The sequence below is a fragment of the Bombyx mori genome, chromosome 28 (assembly GCF_030269925.1).
Source record: "Bombyx mori chromosome 28, ASM3026992v2".
NCBI lineage: Eukaryota > Metazoa > Arthropoda > Insecta > Lepidoptera > Bombycidae > Bombyx > Bombyx mori.
In genome coordinates, this window is record NC_085134.1 from 8,494,855 (window position 1) to 8,514,571 (window position 19,717).

At 40.9% G+C, this 19,717-nt stretch overlaps 1 long non-coding RNA gene across 1 annotated transcript; it reads left to right on the top strand.

Annotated features, from left to right (window-relative positions):
• Window positions 1-406: 406 nt before the first annotated feature.
• LOC134201615 (uncharacterized) lies at window positions 407-3,043 on the top strand. Its single transcript, XR_009976979.1, has 2 exons — window positions 407-1,026; window positions 2,887-3,043. It is a non-coding gene; the product is annotated as an uncharacterized LOC134201615 (long non-coding RNA).
• The last annotated feature ends 16,674 nt before the right edge of the window (window positions 3,044-19,717 follow it).

Sequence of the window (19,717 nt, forward strand, 5' to 3'; positions counted from 1 at the left end):
GTTTAGAAGATTCTTTTTTCGTAATGCGCTTGAATAGCGCGGTCAAAATGACATACAGAAAGTGTCAACTTGATTTTGTAATTTACCGAAATGTCAGGTTCGATATGCTTCCCATTTAGTAGGTTTCAGTAATTTAGTTAGACTAGAGGTCCCGCAGTAGTCGAAATTCGACTATAATTAATTGGAATTGTAAGTTTGTACACTATTATGATTGTATTTTCAAAGACTATTATACTTCTATAATCACAAATTTCGCCAAGACTACACTATAGAAAAATATTAATAAAGACAAACAATATTTAATTTTAATCCATTCTCAATTTGTCCACAGACCGTCAAGAATAAAAGTTTGACAATAAATAAATAGTATGCATGCGTGTTGCGTCAAATACATGGTAGTATGTGTAATGTTTTCTTTATTGATTTAATGTATCTTTTATGCATTATTTAAAAAAAATATTAGCATTGTGCACTTCTTCTCTATATTCTCTATAAGTGTGGAAAATTTCATACTCCTCCGTCCGCGCAACTTTCGTAAAAAGGGATACAAAGTTTTTGCTTCACGTATTAATAAATAGATAGTTAGCACAGATAACGCACATGATTAGCACAGATAGTACACTTAATATTTAAGATTAATTTGTTAGTTTTTCTCCTTTGAGGAAGCTCAGGTCATAGCGTTCCGGAAAGTATGAGACAAGATTGGTCTTGAGGAACATAGCCATTCTAGATCGAACGAGAAAATTACGATGGGGAAATGAAGATGACCATCTCAACTACAACAAGGAAAACTAAATTCCCTCCGGATTTCACCAACTTGAAGGTGTACCTTGAAGACGTATCCTCTTTCATCAAGGCTGGTGACGTACATACAGCTACTGTAATCAACAAACCTTTGCCTGTTCATCTGTAAACGTAACATTGTTTTAGAACAATAAGTACAGCGCGCGTCAGATCACCTTGGAGATTTCCGACTTTCATACAAAATAGAGACAATTGAACGCGACACAGTAAAATTAACTTGTGGTAGGTAATTGTATCTGCACTGGTACCTATGTTATTGTTTATAGCTTAGTTGGGTGGACGAGCTCACGGCCCGACTGATATTATGTGGTACCGGAGCCCATAGACATCTACAACGAAAATGGCACTACCCACCTTGAGATATGAGTTCTAAGGTCTCAGTATAGTTACAACGCCTGCCCCACCCTTCAAACCGAAACGCATCACTGCTTCACGGCAGAAATAGGCGGGGTGGTGGTACCCACCCGTGCGTACTCACAAGACGTTTTATCACCAGTAATTACGCAAATTATAATTTTGCGAGTTTGATTTTTATTATTATAACTACAATCCTGCCTATTCCTGCCGCGAAACAGTCATATCCAGTCTGAGAAGACAGACTTTATACAATACAACTCAGACCTGACGTCACAAGCTTGACGGCAACGTGTGATGATGTCCACGGGCTCTTAATTTCAAGAGAGCCGTAAATTATTAATAATAAAGAAAGGGGGGACCCGATAGGACATGTTTAAATGAAACCAAAATAGACACACACACTTTTTTTTTTTTTTTTTTTTTATTGCTTAGATGTGTGGACGAGCTCACAGCCCACCTGATGTTCAGTGGTTACTGGAGCCCATAGACATCTACAACGTAAATGCGCCACACACCTTGAGATACAGTTCTAAGGTCTCAGTATAGTCACAACGGCTGCCCCACCCTTCAAACCGAAACGCATTACTGCTTCACGGCAGAAATAGGCGGGGTGGTGGTACCTACCCGTGCGGACTCACAAGAGGTCCTACCACCAGTAAAAGTACCACCACTTCAAGGGCTGTTTGTTTGTTTGTTTGTTTCATTTGACCTCACGTTGATTTGAAACTTATTTAAACTACTTTACGGTTTATTCTCGCGTTTTTAATTGTCAATATAGTATTACTTCGGACGTTTTTACACAGTTTTAGTGGTACGACTCGCTAAAACCGACGAAAATACTAACTTAAAACTACTAAACGCATTATTCAAATAGATAGATACTTATTGCAAATCGCGAATGCGTGGTAAGTAAACTGAATCAATTTATTTAGTATGCGGGCTGTCATGTCATATTGTGAGCCGTGAGCGTTCACAGACGCCAACAATTACTATTTTGAACGAATGAGATCCTTAAAAGTCATAGGCCCCAAAACTCTTAAGATATACCTATCTTTTTGACGCGCTTTTGTTAGCCTGATATGTTTTTAGGTACCTACCTAACGGAATCTTTGAATGTAATTTTGACAGACTTCACCAGGACGGGTGGGCGAGCAGGGGCTCAGCCAAGAATAATAATTTTATAACTAAATAAAAATTTATACCTACTTATTTTTGTTAATTCGATTTTTTTTTGTTGCTTAGGTAGGTGGATGAGCTCACAGCCCACCTGATGTTAAGTGGTTACTGGAACCCATAGACATCCACGACGTAAATGCGCCACCCACCTTGAGATATAAGTTCTAAGGTCTCAAGTATAGTTACAACGGCTGCCCCACCCTTCAAACCGAAACGCATTACTGCTTCACGGCAGAAATAGGCGGGGTGGTGGTACCTACCCGCGCGGCCTCACAAGAGGTCCTACCACCAGTAATTACGCAAATTATAATTTTGCGGGTTTCATTTTTATTACACGATGTTATTCCTTCACCGTGGAAGTCAATCGTGAACATTTGTTGAGTACGTATTTCATTAGAAAAATTGGTACCCGCCTGCGGGATTCGAACACCGGTGCATCGCTCAACACGAATGCACCGGACGTCTCATCCCTTAGGCCACGATGACTTCAAAAATTTACAATTCAAGCGTCTTTTTAAATTATTATTTAAACTACATAATATGTTTTAGATTTGACCGGATGGGTTGTCTCACGTAACATATCTCAAATAGCCACCGAAACTCATGGAGATCACAAAATGCCGTCATCCACCTTTTCACCCTTCAAAATAGCACACACAGTTGTTTCCCGCCAAAAATATATAAAGATGGCGGTCTACGCCGCGAAGGCTGTTTGTCATTTTTAAGGTTTACTCTTAAACAAAAGTATTGTAGCAAAAAAGATAATCGCGAATCCGGTTCGGTCAAGGGTATATAATAATATTAAGTGAATTCAACAAAAATTTTGTTAACGTGTGCGCAAACATATCCAGTTCGTCTTCAGCGATCGTGACGTCACACGAACGTGAGAAATTCGCTTACAATGTAATTTAAACATTGAACTTCGTAAAATGAATTAATAGTTATATTATGATGAGTCAACACGCTACTGCTGTTCGAATTTTTCGATTACGTGTGCATTACTTTGTTATAGTCCAAGATCCCAGGGCCCCCAGACGTCACGTATTTTCTGACGAACAAAATGTGGCCGATTGCGTAGTGTTAGTTAGACGTCTGGGCGCCCTGGGATCTTACTCTATTAGTGTAGTATTAGTTAGTGTAGTAGTTTACAAAATTGAAAAACAAACACATAGGTACCTATAGGTATGTATATCATAATTGTGAGTAAAACTAAGGACTGTCATTATAGATAACGCAGTATTGTAGACTAGAGTAAGTATAGAGGATAGAAGTAACAAAAACCATCTTAGACACAGTCGACTGAGTTTCACGCTGGATCTTCTCATAGGGTCGCGATTCCGATCCGGTGGTAAATTCTGCGAAGCGCTGCTCTTGCTAGGGCTAATGTTAGCATATTCTCTCAGGTTGAGCCCGTGAGCTCACCTACCTGCCCGGGCGTAGCTGTAATAGCCTCTTAGGTTACCAACGAATGGGTACGAGACAAAAATACCATCTTTGTGTGTTAAAGTGTCCGTTGAAGGGAAAGCAATAAAGGTTAAAAGGCAGAAATACTTCCTACGTAGAGAGTTTTTTTTTTTTATGTTTGAAATTATACTGGTGGCCCGAAGGCCTTTCCAGTTTCACGAGGACAGGTGGGCGAGCAAAGGCTCAGCCAGACGTAGATAGTGTACTAGCTTGAAATACATAACGGAGCTTCTTGTGGTAATAAAACTCCAGCACTTGATATTATTTAAATTGAGAGATGTACAGCGTACTTGAAATGCGGGTAATGAATGAATGAACAATAGCCAAATACAATATGTTACTATACTGTGATGCTTAGCGCATTAGAAGGCTAGCATCTTTGACATTGCTATATAAGATTTTAAATACTGCATAATTATTAACTACACACGAGTCGTGAAAAATATTAAAAAACCCAGCACACTTAACTCTGTTTAAAACTGCTATATTCATATCATTTCCATTTGCTACACTAGGGCTGTTTCGATGAGTTCTCTAACAATACCTTGCTGTTTAGGTACAGGTGAATACTTTTTGGAACGAAGTTCCTTACGGCAGGCTTGGAGTAAAACCGTAAGAAAAAATCCGTGGAAAAAAGTGCGTGGAATAAAACCGTTAAATGAGACGTGCGCAGGCGCGACAGTCGCATACACAAGCGAGTAGTGTATAATACCTTTCTCTTTCTCCTTCTTTCTTTTCATTCTCTAATCCCTTCTCTCTCTATTTAGTAATTATTTCTATTTCTATGTAATTTTTTGTTGTCAACCAAAAATAAAGAGATATATTTTGTTATTTTAATTGATAATTTGAATTACTAGTTTTTTTATTTTACGTAATTTATTATTTCCTAAAATACTGAATTTCCTAAATACTTTCCCGTACTTAAATAAAAAGTAATCAGCAAAATTTAAGAGAAAAACCAAGAAAACCTACATAAAATTGAGCACCATTTCTTTTTTTGCAAATTGTGTCGATTCTACATTAGCCGAAGGAACTTCGTCCCTACCTGGTGTCCCACGACACCACATCTTTTTCAACTTATTCCCTATACAAGATGCTACTCGTTACCACTAACCTTCATATTCAAATTCAAATTCAGAATCATTTATTTCAACTTAGATGTCAGTATAACACACTTGTTGAATGTCAAAATATAAATAACTATGTTAACTCTACCACCGGTTCCAAAAAAAGCCACAGTCCTAAGAAGAACCGGCGAAACAAACTCAGCGGGCTTTTTATTTTTTTTGTTTTTTTCTCAAATATTTTCTAGAGTTATTGCGAGTCATAGAAAATAGCTACAATTAGATTTGCGTTCGTCCGTGACGACGAAATCTGTAGTCTTCGGAAATAATATGCATACCTAATGATAATAAAAACTGCAAGATTAAATCCTAAGCGTGGCTTTAAATATTCCTTCAATTATTTCATTTGATTTAAAATATAAAACAATATTATATATTCATGGTACGGATCTACGCGCACCACTATCATCAGACGACTTCAGCTCTAAGATTAGGAGCAAGCTTAGGGACCTTGGTGAGAGTATTTGTCGAACTCGCCAAAGAGTTCGCCTTGCAAACTAACCTATACATCAGCCCTTTTTTTATTGCTGAGATGGGTGGACGAGCTCACAGCCCACCTGGTGTTAAGTGGTTACTGGAGCCCATAGACATCTAAAACGTAAATGCCGCCACGCACCTTGAGATATGAGTTCTAAGGTCTCAGTATAGTTACAACGGCTGCCCCACCCTTCAAACCGAAACGCATTATTACTTCACGGCAGAAACAGGCAGAGTGGTGTTATCTATCTCTACGTACTCCCAAGAGGTCCTACCACCAGTAATTACACAAATTATAATTTTGCGGGATTGATTTTTATTACACGATGTTATTCCTTCACCGTGGAAGTGAATCGCGAACATTTGCTAAGTACGTATTATATTACAAATATTTGTAACAGCCTGCGGGATTCGAACACCGGTGCATCGCTAGATATGAATGCGACGCAGTGGAGGATTAAAGGTCCAGAGCGCCCTAGGCAATCACTTTAACGGCGCCCCTGTACCGGCCGTAATTGGCCATCATAATACTATAAATTTTAACTAGTTGTTTTTGCAATAACGATGACGTTGTATCATCAAACCCTAGATTTTAGTAGACCAGGACCTTTGTACTTACGCTAATGCGCGAATGAAATACAAACAAACCCGCAATATTGCGTAATACGAGTATATGGATGCTTGTGCAATATAATCTATTATAGATTTAGATTATAGATCAGCATTCAGTTCTTAATCGTCCATATGTTATTTTCCACGGAATAGATAATCTATTCACACGGAATAGATAATCTATTCCGTGTTATTTTCTTTATTTATTTAAAAACTAGCTGACCCGGCAGACTTCGTAGTGCCTTAATCGATAAATAAAAGACCTAAACTTTTGTCCGTTCGACGGGGGACACATCAAAGGGAAAATAAAATTGTTATTTTTATTTTATTCCGAGCATTTTCATATTTATCTACCTTTTAAACCTTCTCTGGAATTCCAGAAATAATTCAAGACGAAAATTAGCCAAATCGGTCCAGCCGTTTTCGACTTTTAGCAAGACTAAGGAACAGCAATTCATTTTTATATATAGAGATAGATTCTGAGCTCGCGCGCCCCTTGTAACTACACGCCCCTAGGCACGTGCCTAGTTTGCCTTACGGATAATCCGCCTCTGCCACGACGACTACATCTCTCTTCGTGTCAGCCCTCTGAATTTCTCGCGGAATCTTCTCAGTGCGTCTCCAACCTTCAGACACAGCCCACTGAGTTTCTCGCCGGATCTTCTCAGTGGATCGCGTTCCGATCCGGTGTTAGATTCTGCGAAGCACGGCTCTTGCTAAGGTTCGTGTTAGCAACACTCCGGTTTGAGTCCCGTGAGCTCACCTACTAGTTAAGGTTCCGCTGAAATAGCCTCTCAAGGCTATCAGCTTAGGTTTTAAAAAAAAAAGGGGTCGCGATTCCATTCGAGCAGCAGTTGCCCTTGAGCCTTTAGATGTCCTTCGACGCTGGGGCAGCTTTCGGCAAATACCAATATTCCCGACTAAGCCCGCACTCCCCTACCTGTACTGGTGAAGTTTGGCAGAATTTATCCGGGAAAAAATCATCGCCTTAAAATTACTATACTCTGACTATTGCTTCTATATGACATCACCTTCTTATAATTGTTAATCGACCACCAGCCGTTATTAATATTTTCATCCGCGAACAATACAATTGATCGAAGTTTTTTTTTTAGTATCAATAGCTATTGGTAAATCGAATGAATATTATAAAGATAAATACGCAATATAACTTCCTAGCTCCTACATTAAAATATTTGACATTTTCTTTATAATTTTATTCTTAATACAATTTATTCTTAATTACGTCTTTGTTTTTTGTTCTTGAACTAAAGACAGAGCAGAGTTGTCATTTGAAGCACGTTGAAATAAAAAAGCGACAAACATGTTCATTTATATGTATTTACAGAACTTAGACGTATAATAGCCGGCAAACTTCTTGAGCATTTGTCGACGTAGTGGGGGTAAGTTCGCGCATGGTACACTCACGTGCAAAAACATTATTTACTCTGCGTCATAATGCTATTAAATTATTAAAATCAACATATTATGTATTTATTTATATATTTATTAGAACATCAACAAAAAATATAGGTTAATAATTGTAATAATTTAATCTTGGGGTAAAATAGATATTCCTTCTATTAAGTCAAAACTAGAGCTGTTGCCACGTCTTGGTTCAGTTGAAGCGAAGCTGGTATTTGTAATTTTTTTTTCGTTATCATAATCTTGACCATCATCATCATCACTGTTTTCATCACCCGAGTCGCTATCATCGTGATGAGTCGACATAGGGCTCATCGGTGTAGTTTACAACTCGGTCGGCTCGATCTTCTTTTTTGTCTATAATTAATTATTTTTTGAAGATATGCGATTCGTAGTAATCGAATGTTACTTTTTTCAATTACCAGCTTCCGATTACTTTCTGTTTTTTTTTTCCATCTGAAGCCTAGCTCTTTCATAATTCGTCGTAAGCTTCATTCCGAGCCATTAAAATTTATATCTTCTTTAAATTTTTCGAAGCCTTTCTACGATACGGAGTTTCGCTGCTTGTTATGTAGTTATTATGATTACATCTTTTTATTACAGATTGAACGAAACTATCCATTCCGGTAACTTTCTTCTTCTTCCCTGATCTTTTCTTACCCGGAGTCCGAAACACGGCGAGCAAGCCAGAGCCTTTAGCTTCGTTAATAATGCACCTAACAGTACTCACGGATGTTTTTGTTGCTTCCGAAGTCTGTTTTACTTTTTCCATATCATTCTTCCCCTGTTTTATAATAAAGCAATATACGTCGTACACAATTTTTCTACCCTTTCTTTTGAATACTACACCAGTTTGTCGCGGCATAGTGTATTTATTATAAAAAATCAACAAACACTCAACAAATAGCAATGGCAACAAAGTCAACAAGCAATTATAACAAATAACTTAACGATTTATAACGATAGACTTTTCACTGTACGCAAGCGTACTTTTGGGACCAAGCGGAACGAGGGCGCGGTGCGGGACGCAAGGTTCGACTGATCTACCAATAACGCGCTCGATACGATTTCCCCTGCCGTCGCGCCTCACCCTCACCACCAAAGTGATCTAAAATTCGGTTCTGCACAGTCAAGGTCATTTGCTCAAGAAGTTTGCCGGTTACTATACCTATTTTTTCTTTTTTTTGTCCGGCACGGGGGCCCGACCTCCGAGGTCCTCGCTTCTAGGGGACGCGCGGGGTATGTGGAACTTAACGACATGCAGATATGTATGTCGTGTCGCGGGGCTCAAACCGGAGAGTTGCTAACACTGACCCTAGCAAGAGCAGTGTTTCGCAGAATCTACCACCGGATCGGAAACGCTACCCACTGAGAAGATCCGGCGAGAAACTCAGTGGCCTGTGTCTGTGGGTAGAACCCCGTAAGAAGTAAGTAAAATAGTATAATTTTCATGATCACACTTTTATAAATGCGCGCCATCTGGCACAGATTTAATAAACTATTTCTAGTTATCTTCGTAATGGAAATAGCCGTTGCTCGGTTTTGATTAGTTCTTCTAAATACAAACAGATGGCGTTGTAATAAAAACTGCGTGGTTGTTTTATTACACACCAGCATTGAAAAGACCGAAGAAGTAAATAACACAAAATAAATGCGGCTGTCGCCGATTACTTATAATTGAGTCGTCTATTATCAAAGGTGGCAATCTGTGCATTTGGACAAAAAAATATTGATATTTTAATACAGATTGATTTGAATATAATCGTCTCCTTCAAAGAATACGGTTCAAAACCTGCATTCAATAAAGGTTAATACTTAACCTGTTATTTATCTAAGATGTCGTTCAGAAGAGTTTTGTGACTGCCAATGGAATACAAAGTCAATAATTCGTTTTTCTGATTTACCAATAATTATCCAAAAGTCACATTGCCGGCTTTGATAATAGTCGACTCATATAATAGGTACCTACCACGGTGTGTTTGTGCACGTGCCTAGCACGTTTTCAGACGCGCTAATTATGAACGAATAACATTGTGTGGGTAATAAAAATTAAGCTAGCGAACCTTACATAATTAATTTAACTGATTCTAGCTCTATTTTCACTGTATGTACAAAATCTTGACTTGAAAAATATTACATAAAACCGAGATGCGCTTCTTAATATTTTATTTGTTACATTCCATAGACAGAAGTCTCAACGAGGTAAAATAACAAATAAAATTATTTTAATAAATTATAAAATATTTTTTTTGTGTATCTCAGGAATGTGGACAAGATAGGACTATCATAACAAATTACATTATTATTTTTGCAACGTTTCGGTCTTTTATTAGACCTTCATCAGGCATCTGAAAATTACACATATTGATAACCAACAAAACAAATAAAAAAAATTTTTGAAGATTTTTTTTTTGAAGGTCTAATAAAAGACCGAAAGGTTGCAAAAATAATAATGTAATTTGTTATGATAGTCCTATCTTGTCCACATTCCTGAGATACACAAAAGAAATATTTTATAATAATTATGGACGAAAATATTGATAATATTTTAATAAATTTTAAAATAAAATGGTAGAAGGTTTTTGAGACTTCAGCGAAAGAACCCGAGAAGCCTCGAATTGCAACAATGTTTTATTATCACGTAATTGTCCATTTTCATTGCTTATCAATAAGTTAAAATTTATCAATAATTAATTATTACTCGTTTCAACTGAAAAAATACGTTAAATAAACAAAATAATCAATTATGAATTGTTTCTTAGGTACCTCGCTTTCGCGCCAAAAAAATCACCTGGTATTATCTATGTGATTCTCAATCCATAGACAAGACTTAACAACCCAAATGATATGAGGTCAAGGATTCCGTATTGTTTGGAACCTCTGGGTCTGCGGAGGGACTTCGGTTCCCTCTGTATTTTGTACCGTATGTTCCATGGGGAGTGCGATTTTTTGCCACGTACCATCCGGCTTTGAAATGAGCTCCCCTCCACGGTGTTTCCCGAGCGCTATGAATATTCTTCTTCAAATGAGGCTTGTGGAGAGTACTTAACGGTAGACAGCGGCTTGGCTCTGCACCTGACATTGCTGAAGTCCATGGGCGGCCGTAACCTTTCACCATCAGGTGGGCCGTATGGTCGTCTGCCTACAAGGGCAATAAAACAAAAATCAATTGAATCGCATGATATCCGTCGCATCCTTCAAACTGCAAATGGTTACTAGTCGAACTATTTGTCGCGTTCGACGAGAACGGTCACCGGTGCTTGGAAGGCCTCAAGGAACCAAGAGTGGATCGAGAGCAATGAAGTAGCGAATAACGTTTCGGGAATCACTATACCCTCCTGCTCTCGTACTAGTAACTAAATATTCAAAATTATTAATTTTAGCATCCCGATTGACTTAGTAACGCCTTGATAACATTTTTTTCCTATCTATTCCCTAGGAGCCTAAGAGGCTATTACAGCTAGATGAGGACGACTAGCTGAGCTCAGGGACTGAACTTGAAAGAATTTGCTAACACTAACCCTAGCGAGGGCAGTGCTTCGTAGAATCTACCTTCGGACCGGAATCGCGACCCACTGAGAAGATCTGGCGCGAAACTCAGTGGTCTGTGTCTATATAAGCTAGTTCACTCGTCGTAATCGACAACTTCGACGAGGATGGTGATTGGCGTTTGAAGAGCCCAAAAGCACCTAAACTGGACTCGAGGGATCCGACATATTTCGGGCGACTGCAGCATTGTGTTGCCCCGTCGCGTCGCTTAGATCGAATATTTAATAGCGGTAACCACGATACGAAGCTATCGTGTCGCGCCACTTTTTTGAAGTAGAGTTCTGACGCTACCTTTAATCTTATATACGTATCGGTTCTAAATTCAGATCGTCGTAAAGATTGAGGTTCCTGACGCACCACGGTGCTCTGTCGGCTATCCTGCAGAAACGGGATACGATGACTTGGAGAGAGTTTATGAGCATGCCAGCCGCGTAGGCTGATAACTGTAAACGGACATAGTCATCTTTAGGAAACATTTTGCGAAATGATATTATCGTAGGTATCGCAACGTTCATAACTATACACAATAGGCACTAGACGCCTTTGTGGTTCGTGACAAAAGCGAAACAATAAGCCACAACACATCCTTATTGTAATGTAAATAAGTTATAGAAATCGTGACCTGCGGTTTATTTTGAACAAAAACCTCTTGGGTTTTCCGTTGGAACATTATCCTGTGACACAGTTCTCCGAACATTGAAATAGCGTTGTGCGAATATCTAAAAAACATTAGACGAGGACGCGTCATTTAATGTATGTGGTTATCAGTGTTATTGCGTAAAAATTTACTCAAATTTGTACGGAGTTATAACGGGTCTCCTTCTTTTGCCGCTAGGGGCGCTGTTCCAAATCCATTCAATTTTTTTTTTCGGGTCGATAGCCTAATCTCCTCCGAGGTCACCGCGCCTAGGGGGTGCGCGGGGTATGTGGGACTTGACGATCTGCAAGTGTTGAGAGCAGACCGCGGGCCCAAGGAATTTTAGGACCCTACCGCACTAAACGACTCCCTTGCACTCTTACACCCGACGTCCGATCTCCGTCCGGGGTCAGAACCCGGTCAGAGTAGAGGAGTTCCCGCGGTCAACACTACAACCAGACACACGGCGCCACCCCAACTCCATACAAATATGACTTAATTTTTACGCGATCGCGAAGTTACAAAACTCTGCACTGACGGGACTGCACTGACACGGGGCTAACATTACGAAAATATATTTGATTTTGTATTAGATTAGATTACTGACTATATTTCTCTTTAAAGTAGTTAGTCTAACATATTTGATTGTGCTGTTCTTAAAATCACAGATGAAAATTATTTGTATTTTTTTTTTCTTTCTCTAAGTACCGGTCATTTTTTTTATACTGTGACATTGGCAAATACTTAAGGCGTTGGAGCCATTTATTGAAGAAAAAATCTGACGAAACGTAAGCTGTGTTTGACACTGTTTTGCTTAAAAAAATTGAATTGAATCTGTCTTGAAACTTGAGGCGGATGTCTCAATTGTTGTCATAGGACAGCTGTCTATAAATGCAGAAGGACGGTGCCTACTCAGATGAGTCCGTACGGGTACAGACTTTAAGCAAAAATGACAGAATTGCCAATTTTTAAATCAAATTTTAGATATAAAAAAATATACCTAAAAGTTATGTGAGATTAAATTTATTCGTTAATTAACTGTAATGTTCACAACGTTAATAGCACTGTTGGGTATGTGATTTATTAAAATTAGATTGCAATGTGGTGATTCATACCGGGGTTAAATCCAATGGCTTTGCCACTAGTCTCTGAGGGTTTTACTACGCCACTGATACGGCCATTACCAGAGGCCGTCACCGTCACCGCAAACCTACAACGTTTATAGATTTCTCATTGAAAATTCCTTTCGAATACGCACCAAAAAAGACCACATTCAAATTACAAATACATTTACGTCTTTGCTTAGAAAAAAATGTGTATTCACGGTGAAGAATACCAAAGATTCATCGGTGCTTATCGTTTCCCGAGAAGATGTTATTTCCCGGTATCTATTATTTACAGACCTCGAGTGATCGGACACGGAATTACCCAATGTCTCGACGTTTTACGCGGCTAACCAGTTAGTCGAAGCTGGTTCTGAACGAAACCGCTTCAGTGTGCTTAGTGCGAGTTTTTGAACTCTTCTATCTTATAAAAGCTAACCAGATTTGTAAGGAGTTCCATGTCCTCTGTTTCTATTAAGGCCTATCACACATCATTTCTTTTTTTTTTCCTACTTATGCTGATAGCTTTGAGAGGCTATTACAACTTCACCCTAACGTGTAGGTGAGCTCACGGGGCTCCAACCGGAGCGTTGCTAACACTGGCACTAGCAAGAGCAGTGCTTCGCAGAATCTACCACCGGATCGGAAACGCGACCCACTGAGAAGATCCGACGAGAAACTCAGTGGGCTGTGTCTATGGGTTAATTTGCTCGTCGAGCCCTTCGTCGCAAGCAACGGGTTCGACGAGGACGGTGACCGGTGCTTGAGGTACCTAAAAGCACCGTTAATGGATCGGGAGGATCCGTAATGACGTGTTTTTGGGCGACGTCGTCATCATCTCTGCACTCACACCCTTTTATCACATATCCTCTTTCGCACAGTCCATCCAAGTCTTTTATTTTGTCACCCCATCACCAGCGTTAAAAAAAAAGGTCACACCTTCTCACATTACCGTTTACTTTCATAAATAGGGCACTTGATAATCCTTTCTTCACTTCGCACGCCATGACAGTAGTTACACAGCTAATAATGTTATTTATAAGAAAGTAACCAGTGATTTTGACGAAATTAAATATGGAAATAGTTTATTCCACGGGCAAGACTAACAGATACCTTTCATCTGTCTCAGTGGGTCGCGATTCCGATCCGGTAGTAGATTCATTCGCGAAACAATTGCTCTTGAGTTGTTAGGTCTCCTTCGGAGGCGCTCGGACAGTTGTTAGCAAATCCCACCCCTCCTGGCTGAGCCTTTGCTCGCCCACATGTCCTGGTGAAACTGGAAAGGCCTCCGGGCCACCAGTAATCTATCAATCATAAAAAAACCTTTCATCTGAACACTGAGCCTGAGTATACGCGCTCAATATAAAGAGTGAGAACGCGGGCGAAGTTACAGTCGAAAAGCCAGTTTTAATTGTTTGGAGCGATACCTACCTAAATGATATACAGTGTGGTTCCCGACTCATTACTGGACTGACCCATATTATTCCGTGAATTTCGTATAATGCGACGGAATGACTTCTTTCTGCTATCATCTCATGGCAACGACAGCATTTCCAAGCAGGGTAGACATCATACAAGCGGCCGATCGTAAAGCTTATGCCCATGCAGCACGATAGCTTGCTCTATCGACTAAAGATGATATGGGATCACGGGAAAAAAAGAAAAATACATAAATAAATGGAAAAAGAACACGATACGCTGAGATCCCGTCATTTTAAGATTCTGCCTTCGGGGAATTGCGGTGGGTTATTGCTCTAATGGCTGTTAAACACGACTGCCTTATAGTCCGGGATCAATTTTCTATCTTCTTTGTCATAGTTAATTGTCTTTTCTGTGTGCACTCATGGCCGGGACAGTTTAGAGCTGCCTTTATTTGGTCGGTCCATCATAACGGTGATCTGCCTTATATTTAATGGAAGCTAGATACTTCTTACTGATGGTAGGACCACTTGTGAGTCCGCACGGGTAGGTACCACCACCCCGCCTAATTCTGCCGTGAAGCAGTAATGTGTTTCGGTTTGAAGGGTGGGGCAGCCGTTGTAACTATACTTGAGACTTTAGAACTCATATCTCAAGGCGGGTGGCGTATTTACGTAGTGAATCTTTATGGGCTCCAGTAACCACTTAACACCAGGTGGGCTGTGAGCCGTTCAGCCAACTAAGCAATAAAAAAAAAGATAAATCCGGCCCGCCTTGCTAACCGACCTTCGATTTAACTTTAAGCCGATCGCTACCAAACTTCACAGGACCATTTGCTAGATCAATATGTTGATTCTCTGGATATTTCATCGAAATCGGTCCAACCGCTTCGAAGCCTTTAGGGCTTTCCCGAAAGGCCCCGAAATATCTATGTCTTTACCTACACGCATTGATTTTAGTATTTATAGATACGCGTTTCCATTTTTAAGGGTGGCAGAGCCGACGGACTTCGCTGAAAGAACCTTTGATCTGTTGACGGACTTTAACACCTTTACTGCGGACCCGGAGTATATAAGTCCGCCGCGGTGCTTTCAGCTGGTGCGGACGAAGAAAACTATGTCGCTTTCGTTGTTACGGACGGATTATTTCAGGCGTTGGTAAGAGTTCGACACCGACCACCATATATGTACTATAAATTGTATACAGCATGCTTTCACAAAGTTATAGAATTTTAATTTATCGTAGTGCTAGTGGGTCGAGAAAGACCTTTTTTTTTTCGGGTAGAGGTCCAAACCTCCTACGAGGTCCCCGTGCAAAAGGGGGCGCGCGGGGTATATGAGACTCAACGATCTGCATGGTGTTGTGAGCAGACTGCGGGCCCAAGGATTTTAGGGCCCGCCCACTAAACGACTCCCCTGCACTCTTACACCCGACATCCGATCCCCTCCGAGGTCAGAACCCGGATGGGGTAGGGTAGGTTACCGCGGTCAACACTACAACCAGACGGCGCGGCTCACCCCAAGGATGCCCAGCCGACGGAGCCTTCGAGCCGAATCGAAGGCTCTGAAACGTCGGCCGTCTCGGTATGGCAGCCCGTCAGGCCGTCCAGACGGTGCCGCTGGTGTCCCGGTATACCCCGCTGGACCAGAACCAGTCTGCCGGGTCGGGACGCAATACACCGTCGACCGGTCGCTCTATTACTCCTCGGCAGCGCGCTAGAGTGCTGGTAGCGCGCCGCGCGGCCTCTACCCCCTCAGGTTGCGCCTTGACCTTTACCGGGGGGAGACCGGGGTCGAGAAAGACCTGCCACGCATTGGTGGTAAAATTGTGGTTATGGGCGCATTTTGACCCGCCGCAGCGGCGCAGCAACAAATGAAGGTTTATTATTTTACTTGCCACTGTCAAGGTGTTAAAAATTGTTCTCGTTCGAAATTTAGAGAACATTTTACGTTGCAAGGTTTATTGAATTTTTTCCCGCCACAAAGGTGCTATCAGATTTCATCTGTTTCATTATATTCGTTTACAAGTATCGCTAGTGATATGTTTTGCTGATATCAGCGCGTGGTGGTGGCATGGTAGATCCTCAATCCTGCCTTTACTACATCATAGGAGTTAACCATCCCGATTTTAAGCATGGGACAGTTAAAACTACAGTTGAGCTCTCGAGGTTAAAGTGGTCGCGTTATGATATCTATCTCCGGTAAGCACTTAACAGGAGGTGGGCCGTACGCTTGTATACCTTACATACCTATATATTGCAAAAATGTTTGTTTTTTTTTTTCTACATGGACGAGTGGACGAGCTCACAGCCCAACTGTTGTTAAGTGGTCACTGGAGCCCATAGATATTTACGACGTAAATGCGCCACCCACCTTGAGATATAAGTTCTAAGGTCTCAAGTATAGTAACAACGGCTGCCCCACCCTTCAAACCGAAACGCATTACTGCTTCACGGCAGAAATGGGCAGGGTGGTGGTACCCACTCGCGTGGACTCACAAGAGGTCCTACCACCACCAGTAATTACGCAAATTATAATTTTGCGGGTTTCATTTTTATTACACGATGTTATTCCTTCACCGTGGAAATCAATCGTGAACATTTGTTGAGTACGTATTTCATTAGAAAAATTGGTACCCGCCTGAGATTCGAACACCGGCGCCGCGGCGCATCGCTCAACACGAATGCATCGGACGTCTTATCCGTTAGGCCACGACGACTTCGCAAAAGTACGTATGTGCGTATGCATGAGGAAAACCAAAATAACATTTGTAACTTTCACAAGGTAAAAAACTGCGTTCTGAATTTCTTTCCAATTACGTATTTATCGTGAATTCATTTGGGATTTTCCACGCTTAATTACAAAGGTTAGTATTCATAATGTGGTTTAATAATAAATTTATGATGTATTTAAAAATAGGCGGAGGTTTTTTGGCTTTTTCCGCTTTTTGCGACGCCACGAAATATTCATGTAATATTTCATAATGTATTGTTACGCGCTGGGGTTCGTGATAAACAAAAGTTCCACCAAAGTACAACTAAAAACTATATTTGAAGTCGTCGTGGCCGTGGCCACGTGGATGGGTGGGTGGACGCACTCACAGCCCACCTGGTGCTATGTGGCTACTAGAGCCCATAGGCATCTACAACGTAAATGCGCCACCCACCTTGGGATAGAAGTTCTAAGGTCTCAAGTACAGTTACAACGGCTGCCCCGCCCTTCAAACCGAAACGCATTACTGCTTCACGGCAGAAATAGGCAGGGTGGTGGTTGATACCTACCCGTGCGGACTCACAAGAGTTCGAGATCCTACATCTCATTTTTAACATCCCCGCTGACATGACATGACCCGCTGTGTTTATTCATAATGGCTTTCCAGAAATAGAATGTTCAGAAGATATACTTTTAAATTTGCTTTAAAAGAACTTTAGTGTTCTCAACATTTAGAAGCCAAGTAACGGAAGCTACCTCTAAACGCAGCAGAGCAGTGTCTAGGAGTCGCTAACACTTGCGAGCGTTGACGCGATTGCCTATTAGGAAGCAGAGGACAGCAGCCGGCGCCGGGGTGACTCCTCCGCGGGCATCGAGCCGTCACTAGACCAGCCCATCGTATTATATATATATGTATTTATATTTTGTCGATGCCATGCAGCCGTACACGCTGCGAACAGCCCTCCCCATTTCATCGTCCTGCACCCACATCACCCCTGCTCTGTGTGGCAGGGAGCTTCGTTCCGGGCAGTGGGCTTTGCCCCGAGGCCCGTTCCGTGCCCAAGTCAGGGGGTACGACGACCTCTCTAGCTTGCGATTGCCTATCGCCATTTCAGATTAAACTGTCTATAGAATTTGTAATCGTAAAGGTGTGTCGAAAAACATGTTTACTCATTGACTCGATTTGAATATTTTAATACTAAAATATCAACCGTAATATCAACAGTATGATGTAACTATTTTGATGCACAAGTAACATTTCAAATGCTAACTGTTTGACTCGTGTTATTGTTAGAACTAGAAATCCCGCAGTAGTCGAAATTCGACTATAATTAATTGGAATTGTAAGTTTGTACACTAATATGATTGTATTTTATACTTCTTTATTCATAAATTTCGCCAAGACTACACTATAAAAAATATTAACAAAGACAAAACATATTCTATTCTCAATTTGACAACAGACGTCAAGAACAAAAGTTTGACAATAAATAGTATGCATGCGTGTGTGCGTCAAATACATGGTATGTAGTGTGTGTAATGTTTTCTTTATTGATTTAATGTATCTTATAAGTATTATTTTAAAAAAATATTAGCATTGTGCACTTCTTCTCTATATTCTCTATAAGTGTGGAAAATTTCATACTCCTCTATCCGCGCAATTTTTGTAAAAAGGGATACAAAGTTTTTGCTTCACGTATTAATATAATATAGATTGTTCTCTTCATTATAATCAATTCGTATTGTTGCAATGAACGTTTTTATTAATGACTCGGAACCATATTTGTTTTTTTATACTCTACTTATTCGCTGATATCCTGTTCCAGCTACTCGCCAAATTCTCTCAGGTTGAACTGATGGTAGGACCTCTTGTGATTCCGCGCGGGTAGGTACCACCGCCCTGCCTATTTCTGCCCTGAAGCAGTAATGCGTTTCGGTCTGAAGGGTAGGGCAGCCGTTGTAACTAAACTGAGACCTTAGAGCTTATATTTCAAGGTGGGTGGCGCATTTACGTTGTAGATGTCTATGGGCTCCAGTAACCACTTAACACCAGGTGGGTTGTGAGCTCGTCCAACCATCTAAGCAATAAAAAAAATTAAAAAAAACCCGTGAACACACATACCCGTCCGCGTGTATGGGTAGGTGAGTTCACAGGCTCATTTTGAGAGAATTTTCTAACATTAGCCCTAGCAAGGGTAGTGCTTCGCAGAATCTACCACTGGATCGGAGTCGCTATACATTGAGAAGACCCGGCGAGAAACTCTTGGGCTGTGTCGATGGGTTAGTATCTTCGCCGTAATCGACTAGTTCGATGAGAATGGTGGCCGGTGCCCGTTCTCGTCGAACCCGTCGCTTGCGACGAAGGGCTCGACGAGCGAATTAACCCTCAGACACAGCCCACTGAGTTTCTCGCCGGATCTTCTCAGTGGGTCGCGTTTCCGATCCGGTGGTAGATTCTGCGAAGCGCTGCTTTTGCTAGGGCCAGTGTTAGCATCACTCCGGATTGAGCCCCGTGAGCTCACCTACTAGTTAAGGTTACGCTTAAATAGCTTCTCAAGGCTATCAGCTTAGGTAGGACAAAAAAAAAAGAAATTGACCGGTGCTTGAAGAGCGTAAAAGTATCGAGAGCGCATCTGGGGATTATATTACGGGCGACGGCGGTCTTCCATTGCCCCATCACTTGGGTCGGGTGTGAGATCATAAGCAGTACAATATTTTTCAGTAAAATACCGTAAAAATAGGTACCGACCTATGTGTACATATTTGCGCGCAGAGAATTACCGAGCGGTGCGGGGAATTTTTTGCGCCAAAAATTGACAGCAAATCCATCACGTGACTAGATATAAATAAGTCGAAACA